Consider the following 27,287-nt stretch of genomic DNA (forward strand, 5'->3'; position numbering starts at 1 on the left):
TGTCAGAGCGAGAGTATTGGGGCCTGATCAGTTCAATATATTTCTCACACACACAAAAACCAAAACAACACCAACAACATTTTAAAAAACCCACAAAAACGAGTGGCGCGCCGAAGCCGCGGGCTAAAATGTTTTTTTAAATATTTATTTATAGTATCAATCACAAATTGAAATATATCCAGTATTAGCGTTGGAAAAGAAAGTTTTATTTTTGATATATTTTTTTTAAAATTATCTCATCCTAGCGAAACACTTTCTGCAAATGACCTTAATAAAGGAAAATAATAAATTAACCTAAACCACTTTGAATGTCGACCGTAACTTGTATTTACACGGCATCATGCGCGGAAGAAAATACCAACTGAACCGGGATTTCAGACAGCAGATGAACTTGATTCATTGAACTTCATGAGCACAATCAAACAAATGCAACAGTGAAAAAGTGGAACTATGAAAAATCGAGAATGTTAGATTTGCGGAGGATTTATTCCGAATTATTGTCTGCTAATAAAGGATTCATGTCAGTTGCTGTGTCAGGGATGCCCACACAGCACGCCGTCCAAATGTGAAGTTGCGTCGTGCTGAAAGACATAACACTGTGCCATAATTTATCTTATGTCATGTAAAGAAGCTGCTTAAATTATAGTATTTAAAATTTTCTTCATTTTGTAAGAGCTCAAGAAATTAATTCTGGTTTGAAAGACAAGATGACGGTAAAACTCAGAAGACGTAGCTGTACAGTACCGTTGGTGTTTGAGACATCATAAAAAAGGTAACTGCGTTAACTTCGCTTTTTGTTTGGTAATATGTTGGAGATCATCTTTTGCAGATCTTCTTTGAGCTTGGAGTAGCTTTTACATTCTAAACATTTTTATTTGCACTTATCTGCTTAACATGTATTGCTGGGATATCATATAGAATATGAAGTCAGTATAATGGTACTATATTTTAAATATTTGAATGATAAATTACTGATAAATGATATAATGATAAACTACAAAATAAATAATTTGCCCATTATCCAAAATATGTTAATTAAAACAAACATTGAATGTAAATTCAGATATAATGAGCAGTTGTAAGAAGTCAGAAATAACATTTTATCAATTGAACCAGTTATGTGTTATCATCATCAATTGTAAAATAAACACATGGAGACAAGTATGCTTACATTCTAAAATGAACACACACACACACACACACATATATGGTATTTTAATTTAATACAGAAAAGGTGACATTGATATATGCAGACCAATAATTTTTTTCTTTTTCAGATACAAATTAAAAAGCCTAATTCTGAGAGTTTCACCTACAACATTCATGATGGAAAAGGGCCACTAATTAAGAGCTGACATATGTGGAAGAAAAATACCATCCATGTTGAAAAGGGCTAGAGGTAATGTGAGAAAACATAATTTATCAATCTGAATTAACATTATTGTTGCTATTTTATCTCAACTGGTCAAAAGGCTAAGTGGGTTTATGTAATGGTCCAGAGTGTGTTATTTATTTCACATCCCTTCTGTCTTTCAACAGTAAGAAATTAGCTACTTTGGAGTCCATAGTTCTGATCAATTTGTTTATATAAAACTTGGTTTTGGGCTTAAATCAACATCTTGGATAAATCTAATAATGAGCAAAATCCAAGTTTTTTTTTTTTTTTTTTTTTTTTTTTTTTTATTAACCCCGTAATAGGTTGACCACTGGGTCGGGGAACCATCCCAGGATCACCTTACAATCAAACATTTCTGGTTATCAGATAATCTAGGGATAATAAATATAATCTACAGAGAAAGTAAAAAAGAAAAACACACACACACACACACGTATATGCATATGGCCAAAATCTAGGTGACATGGCTTTTGTGATATTACAGTATTTTGTTCCTGTTTACCCTCAAGTCAGAGACAAGTTAAATGTTCATTGTTGAGGTCCATTTTTGAAGAAATTGGTCCTCTTTTTTATTTACCTTGGCAGTGTAATTTTCAATGTTCTTATGCATTGCAACTATTTGCTTAAAAGCAAAAATAGAAGGATTTTTCATATTGAATCTGCAAGTATAAATATAATATTTTGCCAAAATAAGCAGAAAATTATCCAAACTGTCCAGTTGTTCACTTCCTAAAAATGTTTCTTTTTTGGACAGATGTACAATATTTGGGCAAAAAGGTGCAAAAACTTCATTAAAACGGTACCAAAACTGTGAAGTAATACTGCAGTCATAAAAGAGATGCTCAATACTTTCAGTTTCACTCTTACAGAAAGTACATTTGTTGTCATCAAATATGTTAATTCTTTTAAGAATATCATTAGTAGCGATTATTCTATGGATTAATTTAAAGTTAAAAGAGATCAACTTGGTATCCTTGGTACAGCATTTTGCCCGGCTATATATATCAGACCACTCCTCACTACTTATATTTTTATTTAATACTTGCATCCAAGTTTCTTGCTTCGCAGTGTGTTGCCTTTTAGCTTCCTGTCAAAGATCTTTGTAAATAAACTTGAGTGAATCTTGTTTTCGCAAGTTCGTTATTTTATCATCCTGCTTATCAAAATTATTATGTACTAGGTGGTTTTTTATGGCATCTTTCCATGCTTTAGGAATTCAGCAAAATCCAAGTATATACACGAGGTGATCATGTATAAGATTAGTTGAGTTCTTTTAACCAACCTAAAAGCCATATTTCCACAATATAGACTAAAATCATTAAGTTGTCCTCGAAGTTTGATGAGTGTTAACCATTAATAATAATAAAGTGATCTTTCACCTGACTGAGCATGTTACCACCGCATGCAGTATTTATGCATATAGTGCAGTTTTTACTAAATTTAGAATACATGCTTATATAAATGAGATCTAGATTGAAGAAGTGAAGATGCATACAAATACACGAGGTTATAACCACTACTGCTGATTCAAGTTTGATCATACTTGGCCATTGGGCTTCTATAGTCAAGCTTCACAATGATGCTTATTATGAGTGTGATAAAGGTATGTTAATGAAGTGACCTTGCATCTGATTGGCAGAGTTTCGTACGACTTGCACAACAGTGTTTATGGTCAAATTTAGATCTGACTTGTTTAATTATTTGCTTGTATGTCTGAGGCTGTAAGCAAATTCTATGCAAATAATGTGGTGGTTCTACATCTCACTCGCCATTCTTGCTACTGCTCTTAAAACTATTTCTCATTAATTTTATCAGACTTGGTAAATAGATTTATCTCATCAAGATATAGCAAAGGAGCAATTTTGTAAAAAAAATATTCATTCATATTAAACTCAAATTCTGCATCTGATTGGTTGACCTTGCAAATACTATAAGGGCTCTATTTCTGACAAAAAGATTATTTTGTTCTAATGTAGCAGAAATGCTTATATGATCAAAACATCTAACATATTTGATAACAAATAAGAAATAGTTTTTCATGTAAATTTGATAAACATTGATAAATCGGTTCATATCATTAAAAGCTTGGAAGAGTTTGATTACATGCGAGACCTTCACATATTAATCATGCTTTATTTAGAGAATTATTTTTGTCAGGATTTAGTAAAATAGGTAAAATCAATATGGACTGGTTTTGTTATGTACAGCAACACTAGTTGTTTACTGAGTACTGAGGGAATTGGAGTAAGGCAAGGGTACATTGTAGTAGGTAACCTGGTTGACTTGATAACAGGATTGTAACACAAACATTTTTATCAGGAGTCTATCATACATACCATTGATTCACTGCAGATCCTGCCCCCATTAGGTACCTTTTAATACATAAAGCATTTGGCTTTTTTATGTCACAAATCCCATAGGGATTAAAATTAACATCATAGGTCTCACTGGATAATTTTGTATTTTGACATACACCTAATTTTTAAGGTAGAAGGCATGAACCTAATTATCACAAGCCTAGCATTTCTAAATTCACACATAAGCTAAATCTATAATGTGGTTTAGATTTACTTTGAGTTAGGCATGGAAATAGGTTGGCTTGTTAGTGACTGCCTGTCACAGTTAGATGAGCATTGGAGATCAAATGCTTGATCTGCAAATGAGCTGCTGACCTTGATGTGTGTCTGCTACAGAGGCAAATATAAAAAAATCTAGATGGTTGAGGGTTGATGAAAAAAGTATGCTAATTTGTTATAGTACTAGTGAACTTTATTCATGCATAAGCCACATACTGATTCTTTTAGCTGCCTTGTCACAGAAAAATATTGAAAATAGCTATTTCTTGTCAAAAATGAATGTAAAATTTAGGAGATGGTGGCAGTGATGGTTCAGTATAGAAATCAATAGCTGCATCAGGAATTAACCTGATTACTGCAGTCAAAATCTCACATGTATGCTTTCTACAAAAATCATTAGTTTGTTTTTGTTAGTATCTTCAGTGTAAAATTATTCTCATTTTTCTGTAATTGGTCATTGTCGGATGAAAATTCACCAGATAAACTGTCCAGTGAGACCATAAAATACACAATTAGAAAATAAAATAAATTTATTCTAGAAAGAAATATTGCATGCAACTCTGTGACACAAATGAAATTAATGAGAAAACACTTAAACAAATGGCTAACATTACTCATCTGGCTTATATAACTTAACAGTTGGCCATTTCACTGTGGAGTAGTCAGGTATATCTAGTATTGTAAGAACAGAGCCTAAACAGTAATCTCAAAACTTTTATCAGATCAATTGCATACTTAGGTTTGGAAAGTATTACATGGGAATTATGTTAATTTTTAAAGATCAAAATGTACCTGCATGTTTTGACCCTACCAGAACCAAACTAAAAGCTCAAATGTGTGCAGTGCTTTTTGCTCGTCACAACATAATTGGGATTATAACTGCTAACCCTACCCTCTAGCACACATTTAAGATCTTTAGAGTTTTTAAATACAGCCTTCTAATTATATAAGTTTCATTACATTGGTTAATAATTAGTCACATGTGATGATACTTGTAACTAATCAAACCACAGCCACTGAGAGCAGACTAAGCACTGATATTTATGTGGTACAGTGGCAATATACAGTCCGTCTGCTGCACATTTAGTTACCTGCCCATTAAACTGACAACACATGAAACAAACTGGACAATTCTGAAAGCCTTGAATTTGACTTTATTTATCTGTATGGTAGAACAGAACATGAGTTGAAAAGCTTTTAATGAAAGACCTTGATATCAAACCTAATAATAACTGCAGGAGTTATATTATGGATAATTAACCATTCTCTCAGTTTCAAACTGGGCATTCCATCCCATGGGGTTCTAAATGTAAACCAAGTGTAACTGATATCCTAATGAACTGTAAAGACCATAGCAGCACAACAGCAGGGGGCCAGATATGTCCAGATCCAGGAATCATAGACCAGTTTCAAACTGATAATGAGCCACATAAAAATGACACATCTGCTAGAACTTATGTGATGAAGATAACTTAAACTGCATTATTATTAATCCTCCTCCTCCACATCATCATAATTGAGATGCATCATATATGTTTTATTGTAAAATAGTTTATGCAACATAATTCAGTGAAGACCTTTACTGCCAATTTACCAGTGAACCATTTGTTTCAATGAACATATTTTATGTTGTAACAAGGAGCATCATTTAAACATTATGATACACTTATCATACCTGTATATGAAATCTTAATACTAACACTTATACTTGCAATACTACTACTAATAAAAACACCTGCACTGATAATTTGATTATGTTCAATTGGACTTGTATCTAAATGATCACCAGCTGTATGAAAAGACATATTTTAATATATAGATATTGGATGGAATACTAGTTACCACAATTGAATAGTCATATGATAAATGATATATTATTATTTTAAACAATTTATATTTGCAGTGAAACATACTTTTACATTATCTTCCCATAAATTTCATTTATAGAGCAGTATACTCTGCATTCATTAAATTACTGAAATGGTTAATAATACAACAACAAATACTGCAACTTCCAGAACCACAAAAATCAAAAGATATAAACAAAAACTTCCCTACATGTATCAACAGTTGTCACTTTATAGACAGAACCATGAAGATTTAGGACAGGATGTTAACAAATTAGGTATTCAAGTTAAAAAGAAAAAAATACCAAGTAAGCTTACTACCAAAAAAATCAAACATTAACAGTGAATTTTAGTACATTCCCAGGAAACAGAATATATAATTTTTCTTAACTTGATCTGATACATCTTAAATCTATAGAAAATGATTCATATTGTATGACTAAAATATTATGTAAACAAAAATTCCATCACTTTTTTCAGATGCAACATGCATACCCCAACCCATCCTTCTTGATCATAAAGTATACCAGCATTCCACTATAAGATGGGGAGCTGTAGTTGCTCAGTGGTTAGCTTTCTGGACCTGTGAAATAAGGTAGGTTCAAATTCTACCATCGGACCAACCTGGGTTAGCTACCATGGTGCGTCCTTGGGCAAGGCACTATACTTAAAGTGCCTTGGCACTAAATAACTTACTTGTGTTGCTTTACCATAAAAAGCCAAACCAAACACAAAACAACAACTTTAAAATATGAGTTGTGTCACTACTAAGTAAAGGAAAATCATACTGAAGAAATGTTTTTGTTAATACAATTTAATGGATCTAAAAATCTCTTTCTTCTGCAGGAGTTTAAAATGTTAAATTAAAAAGGTCATGGTACACATTGCTTTGTTCGTACACATCAGGCTCCGTATCCCATATCCAGCTAAAATTTTCAGTAGAGTCTGAATAAAAAATATTTTAATCTGGATGATAATATTCTTTCTCCATTCATATATTACACCAGCAAGATTGATCCAGATAAGATTACATTTTACTATAACACTGATGATGAGTATGCCTCATAACAACTGACAAATGTGGAGAGAATGGAGTTAAAATGAACTCTGATTTCTTTTCAGCCATAACACAAGATGATCATTTATTATGAAAAAACCTGAATAAAGTTGGAGTTCATAACCATGACAGTCTTGATATAATATAAATTCAATATATTATTGTTGTCTTGAGGTATAGTTCTGTATATTACAATCTCACACAAGATCAGGGTATATTTTAGTACCATACAGTTAGTTCAGGATTGTATTAATACCTATTCTGGTGAATGAAAACTGAATAAGTTTTACTATTTTGGAACCAGTTGCAATAAAGTTCACTACACAAGAGAAAATATGACTTTACTGTAATATCTAAAATGTAAAATCTGCAAACAGAATACTCGCTTGACTTTACACTTCAACTATATCATAATATTTATTTGAAATGAATTTATACAAATGGCATTAAATTGGGTTTCAGGCTGGTAATGACAATGGTCACACTGACTTAGACCCAGGGTGGGCAACCTTGTGACCAATTGCCACAAGTGGCAAATTGGCCATGTAAGTTTGGCTCAGTTGTGGCATCGTATGATGTTTTTCACTTCTCATTCGCCACACCTGTGGCTACATTGAAAAATAGTTTGCCCACCTCAGACTTAGACAACTAGTAAATTATGAAAGAAAAATGTCATTAAATTATGCTTTTCTGGATTGCTAGATTAATAAGTTATTGTTGACTTGAAGTTAGAATATTATGTCAGTGAAGATAACACTCACAGTGACTTTGACATTTTGAGCTTTTTGTGAAGACATTGGAATTATGTGTGTGAAGTGCTAGATTAAGTGTGTGTGTGTGATTTGGATTTGTTACATTACAAAAAAATGTAATGTAATTTAAAAAATTACTAGTTTAAAAAAACCTCAATCATATCATGGATTAAGTAATGATTAAATTGTATTGCAAAGATCAAATCAGCAAGGATAACACTCACAATGACTTGGGTATTCTATATCCCTAAGAACATTTTTGGACCTATACTGTATAAGAAATTGAATCATGTATTGCAGCATAAGAAAAATTTCTCAGGCATGGAATTAGAGTCTTAAATACAGAAAATCAGTACATACACGTGTTGGTATGTGAAGATAACACTCACTTGACAATATAGCCAAGTTCTTATAACAAATGATATAACTATATGTAGTTTGCTTGTAAAATAAGTTAGGAATGAATATTAATTATATAATTTAGAATAGAGAAAAGCACATTAAATTCCATCAATAAATATTTTGTGCTTAAATAAAATCTTAAACAAAAATCTACAAGTCCAAAATATTTTGTTTTAGTGCTATGTCTTACTACCCAAATAACGGCCATGTATATGTGTTCCAATGTCAATTGTCATCGGAATGAGTAGTCCAAGTTTCAGGAATAGCTCACACACTTGGCAGCCTATATCGACACTCTTCCACTAATTTATGTGTAATTAATATACTTACAGTGCTGTCTTTATCCTGGTGGAGTGAAAATATGACACTAGCAAATGGACACATTTTCATGTTCCATTGACATACATTTGAATTTGTTGCAATGCAATGGTAGTCGAGGTACGCCAAAGTTTGTTTAAGTAGGTTCATGTGGGGAATATGTTTCTTGAATGAAACAAAACATTGCTTACAGTTCCAATAGGCAAAACATATTTTTATTTGTTTCCTTAAAGAATAATGTTTCAGCTTAACCCGATTTTGGCATTCCTGACTTTCCAGCCAACTGAAATGTGGGCCAACAAAACTTGAAAACAGGTCCGGTTCTTTTGTGAGAATTTGAATTTATTAGAGAAAAGACATCAGGATAAGTGAAGTCTGACAAAAACATTATAACTTTACTTTGTAGAAATGCATTGTTATTGGTTACCAGTTGTGTGTGATATTTCAGAAAATTTGACTTTCATTACACTGTTAGTCGACATCAAAACGCTCCACACAGCACCCTTCGTTAGGCAGTAAGACCCATCAGCCCCCCAACAAATATATTGGGTGATGTGTCTTATGTTATCGGACTAGTCCAAAATATTGCTTAAAGTTTCTAAACTATATACAGAACAGTAAGAAACAACTTAAAAAAAATAAATAACTTTTAAAAAAGCTCATAGTAATTGCAATATTAGTTAGAAATCTGCTGAGCTGTCTTCATACATGCAGCCCACAACACCTTATATACTTATGACATATTGCATAAAAACCCCAGCTTGTTAGAACCTTTAAACAAACATGGGACTTAGTATCGCAAAAGTACATTTAGTAAATCTGCACAATAATTATATTTAAAAAATTACCAACTTAATAGTTTACACATTAGTACCTAATGATTTTATAGCCAAGAAGAAAAAAAGTTGATTTCTAGTGGTACATGCCATGTTTACTGCTGCTGCTCATAGCAAGAGTTCGAAACCTGTGTTAAGCTATGCACTTTTACAGTATGATCGAGATACACCACATGACAAGATTAGTCAGCATGTGTTTGTATCAAGTGAAATAAAACAGAGAAAATCAAAACTTAAACACAGTGACATACAGAAACTTAATATTGGTATAAACACATTGAGAGTAGTTAAGTGGGACGATATAGCGTCAATGGGACTTACCATTAAAAACCACCCTGGGACGATATAGCGTCAATGGGAAATTGAACATTGTGGAAACCCCTGGGATGATATAGCATCAAGGGGAATTTAACATGGGAATATGGGACTGTTTAGCGTCAAGGGGAATTGAACAGGGTGGGACTGTATAGCGTCAAGGGGAATTTAACATGGGCAAAAAAAAAAAAAATCTTGAGCCTGTTGAGCGTCAAGGGGAAATGGAGCAGGGTCGGGACCCTATTTTAATAAGGTCCCGACCTGATGGGGGTATGGAAATGGAACAGGCGAAAATTGAAACAGGGAGGGGTCTCTATTTTTTATTTTTTTTAAAACAAAAAAAAAATAAAAAAAGGGTAGGCAGTGAAAGTCAAGATCTTTTCGAGACCTATGAGTGGCCCTGAAAAGGGCCTTTGGGTTTATGTTAATATGCCCTTAACATAAAGGGCATCTGTGACTTCTTCTTGTCCTTAGGCTTCGCCTGACTGCAGGACCATAGACTAAAACTCTTTTGAAACATCCTTGCCTCTCCACATAGATCCTACGTATCCATAGGCTGGTATCTGTCCTATGGACAACTGTCCACTTGGATCGGACGTACATCGGTATGTCTGTCCTGAACATCATCGAAGACACAAGCATAGAAGATTGAACGTTGGTCCACATGTTGAGGCGCCGAGAACAGGTGAAGGAATGCAGTGAACTACACTTATTTATAGGGAGAGGAAGGATTGAAACGGAGTTCACTGACCAATCCAAACACGCCCACATCCAATCCGAAGAGAGCAGTCTGTGACGTCATGTGGTCTATATAGATTTGCTAGCACCTGTGTGCAGTCAATTCATGCGACAGTTTTTCAACATGACGGAAACTCAGAAAACGATAAATTGGGGTGCACCAGCTGTGGAGACTACCCAAGGGAAACCGGACTTACTTTCAGAAGAGGTGAATTGGGATTTTGTGGATTTTCTTACCTCGCAAGAATTTGTTCCGGAACCTTCGTCACCTTCTCCTTCATTACCACACGTGGAGAAATTTAGACAGAGACAGAAAGAAGAATTGGAGAAATTTATACAACAGCAAAAGGAAGCGGAACAAGCTTTTCTCCTACAGCAACAGCAGCAAAAAGAAGAGGTAAGAAAAAAACAAGAAGAAGAAGAAGCAGCAGCAAAGAAACAAGGGTGTGAAAATCAAATGGTCACGGTACTGTTAGACATTTTAGCGGAGTTAAGAAGTCTGAAACAAATGTTATCAGACTTCTTTATTACGACCAAAGAGAATACGACCTTCCCGAGCTAAACACTCCAACCCTGTGACTAAGCCTCCCGTGCCACCCTTAGTGATTTCAACCAAATCATCATCATCAACACTACGCAGTCCAGAAGTAGGCCTTGGCCGTGGCAAAGGCTTAAGGCAGTTAAAGTTGATTGCTTAAACTCACCCCTACACCAAAAAAGGCCCTTTTCAGGGCCACCCACGTCTGTCGAAAAGAGATAGACTTTCAATTGCCAACATCCATTCAAACTATAAAAAAAAAAACATTTTACCTCTGTAGTACGTGTGTATGAGTGTGTGAGTGTAGGTTCTTATTTTAAAATCAAAACCCAAAGACACTTACCTTTTAATACCTAATTTATTCTTTTATAAATATTTACAATCCAATTCACAATTCACAACAGAGCACTTTAAAAAGTTCATAAACTTCTTCTGTCTCATTGTTCACTCTCGTTTTTTGAATTTCTTCACCACCACAGTCTTTTCCTCCTATTCCTCCTCACTTTCTTCTCTTCTTCTTTTCTTCTCCTGTTTCTTTTTCTTCACCTGTTTTCTTCCTCTTCTTCCTCTGAAGAATCCCTCTCTTCTTCTGACTCCTTGTTTCTTTTTTGGGCAATCTGGAGACCAGTGTCCTTTTTCTTGACAATAATAACAGGTATCTTGACTTTTGTCTTTTCTAGCCCCTTTTTTTCTTTTTTGACGGTCTGGACACTCTGAAGACCAATGCCCTTTCTTCTGACAGATATAGCAAGTATCTTGACTTTTATCTTGAAAGGAAGGAGAGTAGTCCCTCGGCTGGTCTGAAGAGAATTTTTGGATGACCCCTCGCAAAGCTCTGATGAAACGTTCGATCTGAGTAGTCTCTTCCATCGTTGTGCTCGGTTTGAGAGTGAAATGAATAGTGAAAGGACAAGACACATACCCTTTTATATACGCTGGTCTGCTATGACTATAAATTAGTCCATGGTGTTTAAACTTTAGTCATTTGACTTTTTGCTATCAAGATGAAACGATCCAATTCATTTGAGAAGAAGGAAGAAGAAAGTAAGAGGCAGAAACGTGCTTTATCGCCTCGTACCAGGGCTGAAGTCTTGGCACAAATTCATGCCAGTGATTTTGAAGAGGACATGAGTGAACCAGAATCCAAACCCTCTAAACAAAGTTCACCACCCTTAGTCAACCGTGAAAAGTACTATTCCATTCAAGAGACGGAAGAGCATCCCTCTAGAAAATTTAGAACTACAGCTTACAAATACACGGTGAAGTTTAAAGATTTCAAGTCCGAAGTACTGTTAGAGAAAGCAGAAGGGTTCATCACCGAGATGTGGATTGAAATGCTCAGCATGTTTGGCCTCTCCACCCTCTCTGAGCGAAGGACAAGAACGAGTGCATTGTTCAACTGGTCTGCGCACGTTTGTCAGCCCTGCCTGTTACCAACAACATTTGAAGATGCAAGGTTCACAGAAGAAATGTGCTTGTCAGCTGCTGAGATTGTGCCCTACCTGTGGACAAGGCATACTTACCAATAATGCCAAGGCACACCTGTGTCGAGGAAAGAAAAAATGTCACATTTGCTGCCACATCGTGGACTTGGAACACGAATGCCATGTGCAAAAATACCAACCCCAACCAGAGAAAGAGATCGGTCACAAGAAGAAAGGCAATTTCATCTTTTTCGATTTTGAATGCATGCAAGAGACTGGTATTCACATTCCTAATTTCTGCGTGGCTCATCGAGCGTGCGAGAAGTGCATTCAAGAACCTATTTTCAGTCATTGCCTTCACTGCAGCAAGATTTCTGGAGGACGTGAAAAAATCTTTCGAGGACCGAACACGCTAGCTGATTTCGCTCGATGGGTCTTACACCCCATCGACAAGACGTGGATCCAAGAGGACATCGAACGTTACGGAGATTGTCATCGTCATGCCACAGTGATGGCTCACAATTTCTCCGGATACGATGGACAGTTTCTTCACAGATACTATACAGAACATGGCATCGAACGTCCTAAAGTCACTTTGAATGGAGCCAAAATCATTTTCATGCAAGTGGGACAAGTACAGTTTAAAGATTCGATGAGTTACTTAGCCATGCCTTTGAGTCGAATGCCTAAAACGTTTGGAATGACAGAAATGGCTAAAGGGTGCTTTCCACACTTTTTCAATACGGAAGCCAATCAACACACCGTTCTACCCCATTTGCCTGAGGCTCACTATTACGACCCTGACAACATGCGTACCGAACAACGAGAAGCTTTCTACGCTTGGTACCAGGCTCACGCCTCTGACCCTTTCGACTTTCAGGAAGAAATGCTAAAGTATTGTCGTTCCGACGTGGACATTTTACGGTGTTGCTGTGGAAAATTTCGAGAACTGTTCATGGAACACGGAGGGGTCGATCCTTTCAAAGAAGCTTGCACCATTGCCAACGCATGTTCCTTAGTGTACCGGCAATGATTCATGCCTGAAAACACCGTGGCTGTCATCAGTCCTCAAATGACCAACTATGTCAAACGTCAATACTCGGTCAAAGCCCTACGCTGGTTACATTACTTGTGTGACAAGGAAGGCAAATGGATTCAGCATGCCCGCAACGGAGGGGGTGAAAAGACCATCAGAATGCATTCGGTCGATGGTTGGGACTTAGAAAACCCCAAGATTGTGTACGAGTTTAAAGGTTGCTTATTTCACGGATGCCCCGTCTGTTACCCTGACCGTGGCACTAAAAATCAGTTTTTACAATGAACCATGGAAGACTTGTACCAGGCCACATGTCAGCAACGCCTAAAGTTAGAACAGGAAGGATACTAAGTGGTGGAAATGTGGGAACACGAGTACCATCACCGTTTGAAAACCGATCCAGAGTTTAAACACCTCGTGGAAAGTTACCAGTTCATGGACCCCCTGAACACGAGGGATAGTTTGTACGGAGGAAGGACCAATGCCACCAGTTTGCTGTACCAAGCCGACGAAGAGAAAGGAGAAGAAATCAAATACTTGGACGTGTGTTCACTGTATCCCTACGTGTGCAAATATTGTCGCTTTCCTGCAGGGCACCCACAATTGTTGACGGAACACATCGATTTGAAAAACATTCGACAATATGAAGGCTTGATCAAATGTAAAGTTTTGGCTCCCACTGACTTGTACCATCCCGTTCTACCTCACCATTGTCAAGACAAACTGATGTTTCCTTTGTGCCGTACTTGTGCTGAAACGTGCAACCAAGACCAGCCTTGTCAGCACACCCAGGAAGAACGGGCCTTGACGGGGACGTGGGTCAGCGTAGAATTGTTCAAAGCTCTGGACATGGGATACCAGCTGTTAGAAGTGTATGAAATTTGTCACTTTCCCAAGACAGAACAATACAACAAGGGTGACCCCACTCAGAAAGGCATTTTGGCAGACTACGTGGATGCCTTTTTGAAACTAAAGCAAGAAGCCAGTGGTTATCCGTCCTGGTATCACACTCCCGAAGACCAAAAGACATTCAAAGAGAAATACTGGGCACAAGAAGGCATTACTTTAGATCACATCGAGAAAAACAAAGGCAGGCGATCGTTTGCCAAAGTGATGTTAAATTGCTTGTGGGGTAAAATGGCACAACGACCGTGTTTACCCAAGAATATTTGACAGAACCTTCCTGCTACTTCCAGATGATTCACAACAAAACTAAATTCATCAGACACGTGGACGTCGTTCGCGAAGATTTGATCTTAGTCAATTACGAAGAAGATCTGGACTTTGTAGAAGCCGATCCTTTTGGAAATGGCATCATTGCAGCTTACGTGACAGCTCATGCTCGCTTAAAACTGTACGAAGCTTTAGAACTGTTAGGGGAACGCGTCCTGTACTTTGACACGGATAGTTGCATCTACATCGATCACCCGAGTCAACAGCACTCTAACATCGAAGGAGACCGTTTAGGAGCCTGGACAGACGAGCATTCTGACGACAAGATTCTAAGTTTCGCCAGTGGCGGTCTTAAAAATTACGGCTACGAATACTGGGACAAACAAGGAGAAGTGCACACGAAGTGTAAAGTGAAAGGATTGACTCTGAATTATCGTACCAGTCGAGTGGTGAACTTTGGCGTATTGAAAGAAGCTTTGCAGTCTAGAGAAGATGAACACTTTAAAGTGACCACCTATCAACCGAACAAGATTGTACATTTACCCACTCACCACATCGTCAGTCGACCCTTGGAAAAAGTCTGTCAAATCGTGTATCAGAAGCGAGTGCGGCTTCCCAATCACTTTATATTGCCATATGGACATGTCGGTATAAAACATTGGTTGTAAGTGGATAGCCACTCACCAGAAGCATGACTACGCCACAGCAAGAATCAAGTGAGAAACCTGATGAGAACTCCAAGTTCAAACCCTACCATTTTCCAGTCTTCTTACCTGACTATTGTGATTGTGCCCGTCGATTGGACACATTTCAGAAATAGTTTACGGATAGGGAAGGATTACCTTCTTCGCATGTTTTAGCTAGAACAGGATTTGTCTACTTGGGACCTGAGTCAGGATTGGGATACGAAGTACAGTGTTTCGCTTGTGGACTGAAGTTACGAATGGATCTATGTATCTATAAAGGTTCAGCTATTCTGGAACACACTCGATGGTCTTTGCACTGCCCTTACCTTTCTATGGCCTTTCCACCCATTACACTACGGTACAATTATGACGGTACCTTAGAGACAGTACCTTCAAAAACTAGATATAAAAAAGGAACGATGTACAAGCTTGAGACTGCATTGTGACTAGTATAAAAAGGGGCTATGGTCAAGATCGATAGTTCATTGTGACTACCAAGACCAAGCGAACAAGATGAATCCTTTCAGAGAAACACAAAACAAGTTCAGAAAGGCACAATTCAAGTTTGGGGCTTCTGAAGTGGAATGTGATTGTGAGCCTTGCGATGGGAACGATGCTGTACGCTGTGACCTTAGCGATGCCGTAAAGCATCATGAGAACTTTGTTCTCACTACCCCTCTCATGGAAAGTGATGCTGTGCGTGTCAAACCTGAGGGATGCGAAAGCGATGCTGCTCGTCCTCTTGGACACTTTACTGGGTTTCATTTTAAATGTGGATGTTCACCTTCACGTCTACCCCCCTACGGATGTCATCCAGACTTGAGCAAACTCCTGTCCATGTCACCCAGCCCTCATCGAAACGAACCTGTGAAAGACGAATATTCGTTCCCTGTGTGTTTGTCGGAATACTGCGACTTTGAAAATCGTCTTCAATCATTCAAAGGAAAATGGCCTAAGTATCTGGGAGGACCGATCCCCAAAGAATTAGCCAGAGCCAGATTTTTCTACTTGCACGAAGGGGATAAAGTCAAGTGCTTCAGTTGCGGTGTGTCACTTCACCACTGGGAACCACAAGATTCGGCCTATCTAGAACATGCTCGTTGGTCACCGAATTGTCATTACTTACCCTTAGTGGGACCGAGAAATTGAAGTAACTTACCATGTCGTTAAAGAAGAAACCAGATTGGTTAGGAGTCAAATGTTGGACATCATCGAGACCAGTATTTAAACTTCATTTCAAAAACGATATTGAATCATTACCTAAAGAACTGCAAGAGAAGATTTACAAGGAAGTTTGGCAGGGGCTTGCCAGAGTGAAATCTCAATGGATAACTGTAGAACTTTTATTCCGAGAAATTCACAAGAGATAAGTGAAAAAAGTCAACCAGTGTGTTAGATTTCTCTGGGTCAAGGGTGCATTTATACTATTATATCGCTTTAGACCGTTTACATCAAAAGAGTTCAATGAGATTCTTGAACGTTACCCTGAATGGCAGTGGTCTGAAATTACTTACTATGTGGATTACTTTTGCTCTAGGAGAAGATTGTGAATTGTACGTTTTAAGTGATGATCTTGGTAATATAAGATTTTAGTCTTAGGGGGATGTTTTCCTTCAGGTCTGCGCTTTAACTATAAGAACCTACAGTATTCGTCATTCAGACCGTGTGATCGACGAGAGAATCTAATCCGAAACCGGCTAAGCAATGAAATTATCTAAATTACACTAATAAATACTTACATAAAATATATATATATATCAAATTTGGACCAATGGCGAAGACAAGGATTCGGTCTCCCCGAACTCTCCATTTATGAGAGGCGAGTGTGATCGACGAGGGAATCTAATCCGAATCTAGCCAAAAGTATTACAAAATAAATACACTCACAAAACAAGTACCAAATTCTGAACAATAGAAAAACTCATTTTATCAAAACTATCCCACTGACTGATAAAACTCTACAAACAAATATCATTAAATTAAAAAACACCTAGTTCAAATACCAGGAAGAAATATACAGGGGGTGGGTGGTGGGAAAAACAAAACAAACCTTCTCCACTTCTCCTAACTTAATACTCACCTAACACCCTAACTAACAGCTCCAAAAGTCTATCTTCTACATAGGTGACAGCTAAGACAAAAACTAGGTATAACCATATAGTCCCAAAATAGAACGTAAAAGGTGGTCGCAAGAATAGACCATCAGGGATCCCCCGTATTAAGACCCTAAACTTACACATATAAGGTAGTCAAAAAAAACCAACGACTATCGGGCCCGGCGGCACAATGCTGCAAATATAACAAATATATAGAATACCACCCCAAAAATTACTTGTATAAGGTAGTCAAAAAAAAACAGTGACTATAGGGCCAGCAGCACAAGGCTGCAACCAAAATTTACAACTAGATAATTAGGACCCAAAAACAATTACTCAGTAAGATGGAAAAAACACCAACTCCATCCAGGGCCAGCAGCACAAGGCTGCAAAACCAATCGACAAATACTGTCACCTAAAAGCTAACATCGACCTCAATAGACTCTATCTCTCTTAAAAACAGCACAGAGTTTTTATGATTCAAAATTCCAAAGACGGAAATTTAGAACAAAAATACCCTGGATCGGAAAAACCCTGCTAACCTGTGGCAAGACAACTCCGCCCGAGCCTGACCACTTTCGCCCTTTGCGACGGACAGACATCAAAACACATACGTGCAGTGCACGCATCATAAATTAAAAATACGGACTAGATCGGGTCCAATCCCACTAGTCGCTAATCAATGCAAATGAATGACAGAGTGTGTGCTGGGTCCAATCCCACTCAAACAAAACATAGGCCTTACAATCAGATCGATGTGTACACAAAAGTACCTTGACCTGACGGCCCAATCAATTAGTGTTCTGTGAACACAGATATGCCTGGAGGAAGTGGCTCTATTCCTTCCTCCAAGGAGTAATCAGTTAGGTGCCTGTGGCATCATAAACCAGTGGTACATGCTCAATGCGAAGCGCACGCCACTATAATTCAACTCAACAACAACAACAATCGTTCAGACCATTCCACGGAATAAACAAAGAAGATGGAGGTGACAAAATTATTCAATCTATTAAGAGATATCTATTTTTGGATAATGGATGTTGAATATGTTGTAGGAAGAATAGAAAAGGAATGGAGTGATGGAAATAGGCAAGACTTGTTAACTATTCAAGTCAAAGGACTAAAGGTGGCCGGAGATCTCATCGCAGGGATGATAGAAGAAGAAGTCAACAAGTCAAGCGGATTTACTGACCCACCTTATGTCAGAGTGGGAAGTTTGAAGGAAGCACTGGACCATGTCATCCAAGTCGGGTGCTTCCTGGAAAAAGTATTGTATTGGATGGAGTGGTGATACGTAAAATGGGGGTTCGACCAGTTGACAAAAATGGAAGAAGTAATGAGGAAAGTGCTGACGGAAGAGGTAAAGAACATCAAAGAAAAGTGGTCTAAGGAAAGAAAAGAAGAAGAAAATAGAAAGAGAAAAAAAAGCTTTGAGAAACTCAACAATAACTGGATAAGAATACAGGAGAAATTCCGAGTGATAGGTCATCCTGACTGGATGCCTGAGTCAGAAATAAAGAAGAAGATGACAGGAATATTGGTAAAAGTTAGAAGATGGTTGAAGAAGTGGAAGAGTTAGAAGAAGAAGAAACCCAAAGGCCCTTTTCAGGGCCACTCATAGGTCTCGAAAAGATCTTGACTTTCATTGCCTACCCTTTTTTTTTTCTTTTTTTTTTTGTTTTAAAAAAAATAAAAAATAGAGACCCCTCCCTGTTTCAATATTCGCCTGTTCCATTTCCATAGACCCATCAGGTCGGGACCTTATTAAAATAGGGTCCTGACCCTGTTCCATTTCCCCTTGATGCTCAACAGGCCCAAGATTTTTTTTTTTTTTTTTTTTTGCCCATGTTAAATTCACCTTAACGCTGTACAGTCCCACCCTGTTCAATTCCCCTTGACGCTAAACAGTCCCATATTCCCATGTTAAATTCCCCTTGACGCTATATCGTCCCAAGGGTTTCCATAATGTTAAATTTCCCATTGACGCTATATCGTCCCAGGGTGGTTTTTAATGGTAAGTCCCATTGATGCTATATCATCCCACTTCACTACTATTGAGTATATATTTATAAATCTGAAATGGTTAATTAAAAATAGTTATTAGTCAAATTAACAAGGATGCCAGTTACTAGCTTTGATACTCTGTTTTTGTTAACTGAAAACATGTAGACTCAAGCCACATCTATAATGATAATTTCTGGCACTTTCAAGGCTGATATAGCCCTTTCATTAAAACCTGCAAACATTTTTGACAATTTTATCTGCACACATTGCTGTACATTTTATACACATCTGACTTGCCAGTATTTCTCCCAGCCATTGAGCTACCATTGGCAGAAGAGATCTTTTTGCGAAAAATATTTCCAAATCAAATCCTGTTTGGTTACTTGTAAATCGACATGGAATAGCACAACCCTAGCACAAATATTACTATCCCTACTTCGTGGAGACATTGAGGCTATGACATTGTAGCTACTCAACCTTCTGTCCTATGACCATTTTGAATTTTGCGCTAGATATGGCTGTTACCAAATACCGGTGTCTAAACAGTACATAGGTGCTTTCTGGAAAGATTTGCATGCAGTAAGATTGCACATCAGATCCACAATATTTCCATCAATATCAACACAGATTGGAGGGGGGCCTTTGAAATTGTTTCTACATATTTAAACAGGTTTTCAATGAATTGTTGCTTTTTGTTTTTATTAGCAGGTATTTATACATTTATAAAATGAGTGTCCTGTATCACAATATGTATCAATCTTCCTGCAAAAAAGTTTCCCTTGTTTTTTGCTCCCAAGTTACTCCCATTTTATTCTTGATAAAAGTAGCTACCCCTCCCCTTACATCTCCTTATAATCATTCACAATTATAACCCCATTTAATTTTTCCTCATATGAAGTTATTAGTTCTTTAGTCAACTTATTATGTGTTTCTTGTATGAAAATCATATCATAATTTGTCTTGTTGTTTAGTTTAATTATTTTTTCCCTATTTATTCAGTTTAAATTTGCTGAGGCTATATGGAAGTTTTTTATATCCATTTTCGCCTCTCCACCAGGTTGTCGCATTTTTGGTTATACATTAAGTATTATTAGTTTTAATTTAGAATTGAAATATCACCTAGGGGATCAAATAGTAATTTATTAGTCAACATGTAGACCCACTCCATGACCTTCTTGAATCTGTAACCCAGAAATTCCGATTAACTATGCATCTTTTAGAATCATACAATACATTATATAAAATATGGTAATGTATACCTTAAAACAATACTGCATTTTAATCCAAGTTTCCAATTTTGCAAGAAGTTGTCCCGCACATGCAAAATCATCTGCTACCCAATATGTAAACTTGTCGCCAGAACATAAATTCTCAAAAAATTCCCCAGCGTATAGTCTGTTTCTAAATTCTTTAGTAATTTTCCCCCATCAACAAGACGCAAACACATTGCATCCTATTTCATTGTTGTTTCTCTTCCACATAATAGCTTATTTTTTATAAAATGTTAAACTTTACTAATCTTTTTTCAAGATCACTTTAGTTTGCAAAAATATATCTTGTCATTTATTGGCATTCTACATTGAATTTTGTAAACTAGCTATAAACCTGACCTAATTACTCAACTTAACTGCTGACAGAAACAGTCTACAGTAAATGTATTTCATTTCTATAGCTCGATGGATAAACATTACATCTTTTAAAGCTGTGCACAGAATAGGCCGACATATCACGAGTCAGGAAAACATGGGGGTGGTATCCCCTGTGTCCAAAATTAATATCATTTTGAATAGAATATTCTAGTGACAATTGCCTCTTTTCAAATGGTAAGCATTGCTTTTTTTTATTTTCGTCAATCTGTCAAATTTGGTATGCATTTTGCTTTAATATTTGAGATGGAAACCTTAGGTGCATAGAAATGTCAGACAGCATTGTACATCATGGATGGTGTCCAACATACTTTTATGATCATAAAACAAAATCCCATTGTTTTAGTTATGGCCACTGATTTAAAAAATATTCATCCAAGCTAAATATAATAATAATAATAATGAGGACTTTGTAATCTTTAGAAGCTCTAAGCGCTTTGCAACATTAGACAACAAAAAAAAAATACACAATGATATGATTACAAAAACAAACACCATGAAATTAGAAAACATAAAAAACATGCTGAGAATATTTAAGGTAGTTAACATTATTAAGTCATTAAGTTTGTTTTTGCAGTCAGAATAAGTAGTTTTGAGAGCACTCTTGAATGGGATCACTGCGTCTTTGTGTCTAAGTTCAGTGGGCAATTCATTCCATGTTGCTGGGCCCTGGTATGCAAAAGAATGCTGTCCATGTGACTCTGTTTTCATAGTGAGAATAATGAGTATATGATTGTCGGAAGAGGAGTGTAAGTATCTTGCTTGTGTGTACACATAGGTGAGGTCGGATAGGTATGTTGGACTAGAGTCTGTCAGTGAAACGTAGCACAGAGAACTAATGTTGTGTTTGATTCTGGATCGAATGGATAGCCAGTGTTGGGTACAGAGCAGCGGGGAGGTGTGCTCTGATTGTGGTACTCTGAGTATGATCCAAGCAGCTATGTTTTGAACTTTTTGAAGTCTCTGCAGTAGATATTAAGATGAACCAGACAGAATTGAGTTACCATAGTCCAGTCTTGAAAGTAGTAATGAACACACAAGTGTTTTAGTGGCATCAACTGAAAGATATCTGAGAATGGAGCTGATGCGTCTCAGCTCAAGATATGCAGCCTTGCATATGTTCATGACATGTTGGTGCAATGTGAGAGTACTGTCCAGAGTAACACCTAGGTTTTGTACTGATTGTGTGAATTTAATGTTGGTGTTGCTGATATTTATTGTGTGAGGTAAAGGACGTGAATGAGAAAGTCTTTGTGTTGTAATCAGAATGGCCTCAGTTTTATCATCATTCATCTGCAGCTTGTTACAAGTCATCCATGATTTCACATCAGAAATGCACATCTCTACACCTTGGATGGTAGCATCAACTTCAGTTGGGTGGCTAGATTTGTATATTTGGGTGTCATCAGTGTACAACTGGTGAGACACTGGATGATGATCTATGACACTTGAGAGCAGCTGAGTGTATAGAGTGTAGAGAACAGGTCCAAGAACAGACCCCTGTGCAACACCACAACATAGATCAACTGGGCTGGAGTGTAATCTATTTGCAGACACAATTTGTGTCCTGTGGCAAGGGCGATATGCAGATTGTACATTGCTTAAAAGACTGTTTGAATTCAGACAAGATGCAAGCTGGGATTGAACAACCTTTTGTAAGATTTTTTATATGAATTGGAGATTAGAAACCGGGCAGTAGTTCTTTAAATCCTTATGGTGTAGTGTTAGTTTCTTCAGCAGAGGTTTTACAATGGGAGTTTTGAAAAATGATGGAAATTATGCTGATGAGAGAGAGGTATTAATAACATCAGTTAGTGAAGGCAATACTGGATCTAAGCACTCAAGCAGCAGTAATGTTGGAATTGGATCAAGTTCACATGACTTTGGTGCACTCTAGGATGATTACTTAAAAATGCATTTATTGGTGGTGAGAGACTAAATACATGACTTGATACTTGTGTTTAGCATTAATTGGAAAGCTGAAGATTAGTAATCTTTTGACATACATATCTTAATTGTACCATTTAATTTACAAAATTCAATGTAATTTGCATTGGTAAAATGTGTAGCACAAGAAAAGTCATTATGAATCAGAGATAAATCATATCTTTGTTTTGTCTGGAGCTTGACTAATTTATTGCACATTTCTGTACACTATTTTGTCTTTAATCCAGGATTATTCACTGCATTCGGATGCATTTCATGGTGAAAATTCACCAGCTGGATTTAAAAGTGGTGAATATTGCTAGCGATTGTTCTGCAAACCCTGTATGTCACAAGGAGTCAGTGTATTCAAGGACTCATACAGTATTTACAAGTTCTCATTGACATTTCAGATGAAAATGAAGAACTGAAAAAAGATGAAAATCTCAAGTGGAAACCTTTCTGGTCAGCCATCTCATCCAAAACCTCCTGAAATGGAGAGTATTTTGCAGACTCCAAGATTTCCTCTTATCCTGCTGGTATGTTCTATTTAGTTTATCTGGTCTCTTTTTATTTTTTATCAATTGCTTTTATACCATGCCACAATTGGAAATTCTTTATCAAAAGTATGTATAAATTTCATCATTTTTCTGTCTGTTTAATAAGATGTGTTTAAGAGTACTTACTTACTCATGATGCTGTATATATGAGATTAGATGTTTTGTTAAAAAAGAATGCATTTTGTGATATATTGTATCACTGCTTTATATACAGTGGTCATTGCAACCAGTATGCATTTTGTTTACATGCCAAAAAATCCAGTCTGATTTCTTTGTTTCTTTTTTACTGCAATTAAGGAGTAGTGATAATCTTTATACTCTTAGCTGCATCCAGAAGGACAACACCATCACCATCCCCATCCACTCTGGAGTGGAGAATATAAAGATTTCTCTCTGCCAGTTCCTCTGCAAGTAGTAAGCATTGAGGATGGAAAAAAAATGTACATTATAGAATAATGAAACAAATACTACAGGTGTTGACTTTTATATAATCTCTTATTTCATTTACAGCTCTCTAAATACGAGTAGGTCAATTATACACTGTATTTATGAATTTAATTCTCATCTAAGGTAGTAGAACTGTTTTATGTTTGACAAAATGTTGGGTAATTTGTGGCCATACACTAAAAACACATTTTATAGCATTTAACAATGCTTATGTTCAATGCACGTAAAACTCATTGGTTTGTTGTCACTTCAGTTGATAATAGTCTTGTCATCTTGTAGACATTTTGAATGTTAGTGTTCAATGCTAAGGTCATATACATTGATTCAACATCAAAATTTGTTTGCAAAATGGAAGATTATGACATGAAAGCACAAGCTCTTGTAGCTTAGATACTGTTATTTCAGAACATTGTGAGATGTTAATTAATTAAATTATAGGTCATAAAACATACTGTTCAAGACTTATTTGTGCAAATAAACAATGAATTGTTTTTCATTGATGTGTCGACTGTTCATCATTCCATTGGTTTTTTTTATTTTTCTTTCTGATGTATGCCATTGTCTTGTGTAAGTCAGACGCCTAAACCATCTACATTGAATGCAGACTTTACAGACACCAGCAGTGAAACAACATATCCAGGGAATAAAAAAATAAAGGATTATGGGAAAAGTTTTCATATAAACTGTACAAAAACCATGTATTTCATTCCATAAATATATTTCATTGTTAAACCCATGTTCACTGTACAGATCTTTTTAAGGAGTTTATAATAATGATCTTGATCTTTCAAAACTAATTTCATCACAAATCTGTTACAGATTTCCAGTTCAATGTACTTATGAAACTGGACACAAATATTGAGAATTTGTTGGAGCAGCTGGCCCTCCAAGTTCATACACAAGGCCCAGACACAGAATATAGAGAAGAAATTCTTGCAATGCCATGTGATTCAGTGGAGGAACTAGAGGGCCTTTGCCAGAGGTTGGAGGAGAATCCCAAACTCTCCAAGAAGATAGTAAATTGGGGCTTTATTTTCTATTTAAAAAAACTGTTATAACCTTTATTTGCTGTTGTGAACCTCAAAATAATTTATGCAAGTTCTGCAGTGCCTGTATAATTATTTTTGGGGGTGGGGTGAACATGTAGTGGTCGGCTGTTTTGTCTTACGGATGTAGGCCAAAACATGTTTAGAGATGAACATGTAACAGGTATTTTACTACATATACACTATTACATATTATGTGGCTACTTTAATTCAATCCTTGAGTGAATGTCATTTATGAAGTTAATAGATTCACGGTGGTTAATTTGGTTTATAATTGCTATTAGTACATTGTGTTGCATAGTTAATGTTATCAAATTTTTTTCAAGTTAGAGAAATTAAATTTGCTTGCAAAACCATGGCAAAAAATAACTATATACAAGCATATTTTGTCACATCGATCATGAAATACTACTGCTAATAATAATATCAAAATCAAAAAATAGTAATATTATTATTATTATTATTTTCAGATATGCTACTTGAGCTCCCTTGGCAGGTTTACAATTGGGGATAGTGTCTGCAGGATGATGAAAAGGCTTAAAACAAAAAGACTGGCCAGAGTATAGTCCAAAGGGACGTAAAGGGAAAAAAGCATTTCAAGAGCTTGTGATATGTCAGGTTTTGATAAGTAAGTATGGCTTGATTTAAATTGTGTTTTTCATGTGACTTGCCAGAGATTTTTAAATGAATTGATAAAGTAACTTGAGACCACATTTCAAAGTACATGTTTTAAAAATATTCCATTGATTATTGCTGGCATTTAGAAAAATGCAATGCATCCTTTGTTGTGAAACTTTTTTAAAACATTGTATTACTCTTGCAGAAGCCTGCTTGAAAACTAATGGCAAAGCAAAGGCAAATGGAATGGAAGAGACCATATCAGAGACCCTCAAATATGCACCCAACCAACGCAGAATGATAAAAAACAAGGTAATCCAAATGACTCTTATTTCATCAATATTGGATTCAGTTTCGTCTTTTAAAGCATAGTATTTGCAAAGCGGATGCATTTCTAAACTGATAACAAAATCAGCTTATCCTATTGCCCAGGACTATCAAAGCTAGAGTCCAGCTAACTACAATATGCATATATCTTGTCTGATCGGACAAGTGCCTCCATTTGGAATTTTTATTCACATGAAATATTTGGATGAAATAAATTCATCTTTGTGCAAATTGATTGCACCATCCACTTGCCAGAAATGATAAGTAAGTGCAAAGTTATCTTGTATCATGGCTTAACGATAGTAAGGGAAGCACAAGTGCAGTGAAGAAAATTTCATACATTTTTATAATGCTGATTAACATGACTTCTGCATATGTAACTAGTGCTGAGATGATATGACTTTATTTAAGCATTACAATTTTGTTTTAATTTGCAGGTGCCTGAGCAGAAGAAGTAATAGATAAACTTTACAGTGGAGTTGGAGACTGATTCTGATTCATAATCTTAATTAAATCTAGAAAATAAACATTAAAGTCATATTAAAATATCTGTTGTATTGTTTCCTTCTTTCATTTTTCTCTTAAAAACAAATGTCTGAACCTTTAGTCTGTAAATTCAGTGGATTCCTTATCAGCCCATCTACTTTTACTTTACACCATGCTACTTTAAAAAAAAAATGAATTATCCCCATTGGGGTAGGTCCCCCCAACCCCCCACCCTACTTTGTCAACTTACCTGCCACATTTAAATCTAATGGCAGGCCCTGCTGTAAAGCCTGTTAGTAAAACTACCCAACAAGAGGATTTCATACATTTGCAACTCCTAGGTGGATGGTAATGTTTTCATTTTTGTAATGTAGATTTGGACATTCTTGCCACCAGTATGGAATATGTGTTTCAGAAACACAAGCAGCTTTCATCAGATTTGCATAAAGGTTTTATATGTTGTGAGTATGTTGTAGGAAGTTTTTTTAAATAACATCATATGAGATGATGCCAGTGGAAATGGCAGAAAAGTGTCTGTATTGTTCACCAACTACACCTTGTTCTTACAAAATGTGGCTGTTACACATTCCCATGATGATGTCACTGACAGCCATCAGTGAGGAATGCCCCAACAAGCATAATACAAATTGCTTCCATTGTAATTGTTACAATTCCATTCTGACCACTCCAGTGTCCTAGTGGTTAGAGTGTCCGCCTCAGAAGCGGGAGGTCATGGGTTCAAACCCCAGCCAAGTCATACCAAAGACTTACAAAAATGGTATTAACAGCTACCTCGCTAGACGCTCAGCATTAAGAGGTTAGTGTTAGGGCTGATCGGCCTGGTGTCAGGATAATGTGACTGGGTGCAACATCATACTACATGTTTGCAGCATGATGCCCCAGTGCTATACATCACTATAAACTGCCACACTGCAGACATCGTAGCAATATGACTGAAAAATTATTCAAGCTACGTTAAAAATCCAATCACACACACACAATTCCATTCTACGATCCAGAACCAACACTAATTCCGTACT

General features: G+C 36.5%; 1 long non-coding RNA gene across 4 annotated transcripts; it reads left to right on the forward strand.

Moving 5' to 3' along the window:
* The first annotated feature begins 155 nt into the window (after window positions 1-155).
* LOC149774112 (uncharacterized) lies at window positions 156-26,379 on the forward strand. 4 transcript variants are annotated; one of them, XR_016416979.1, is made up of 9 exons: window positions 157-772; window positions 1,278-1,399; window positions 6,300-6,414; window positions 23,177-23,302; window positions 23,648-23,737; window positions 24,590-24,786; window positions 25,287-25,444; window positions 25,640-25,746; window positions 26,199-26,379. It is a non-coding gene; the product is annotated as an uncharacterized LOC149774112 (long non-coding RNA). The 4 variants fall into 4 exon arrangements; XR_016416980.1 differs by lacking the exon at window positions 26,199-26,379 and having other exon boundaries at window positions 156-772; window positions 23,621-23,737; window positions 25,640-26,171; XR_016416978.1 differs by lacking the exon at window positions 26,199-26,379 and having other exon boundaries at window positions 25,640-26,171.
* Window positions 26,380-27,287: the final 908 nt, after the last annotated feature.

This window comes from Sinohyriopsis cumingii, unplaced genomic scaffold (assembly GCF_028554795.1).
Source record: "Sinohyriopsis cumingii isolate HCF-2022 unplaced genomic scaffold, ASM2855479v2 utg000426l, whole genome shotgun sequence".
NCBI classification, from domain to species: domain Eukaryota; kingdom Metazoa; phylum Mollusca; class Bivalvia; order Unionida; family Unionidae; genus Sinohyriopsis; species Sinohyriopsis cumingii.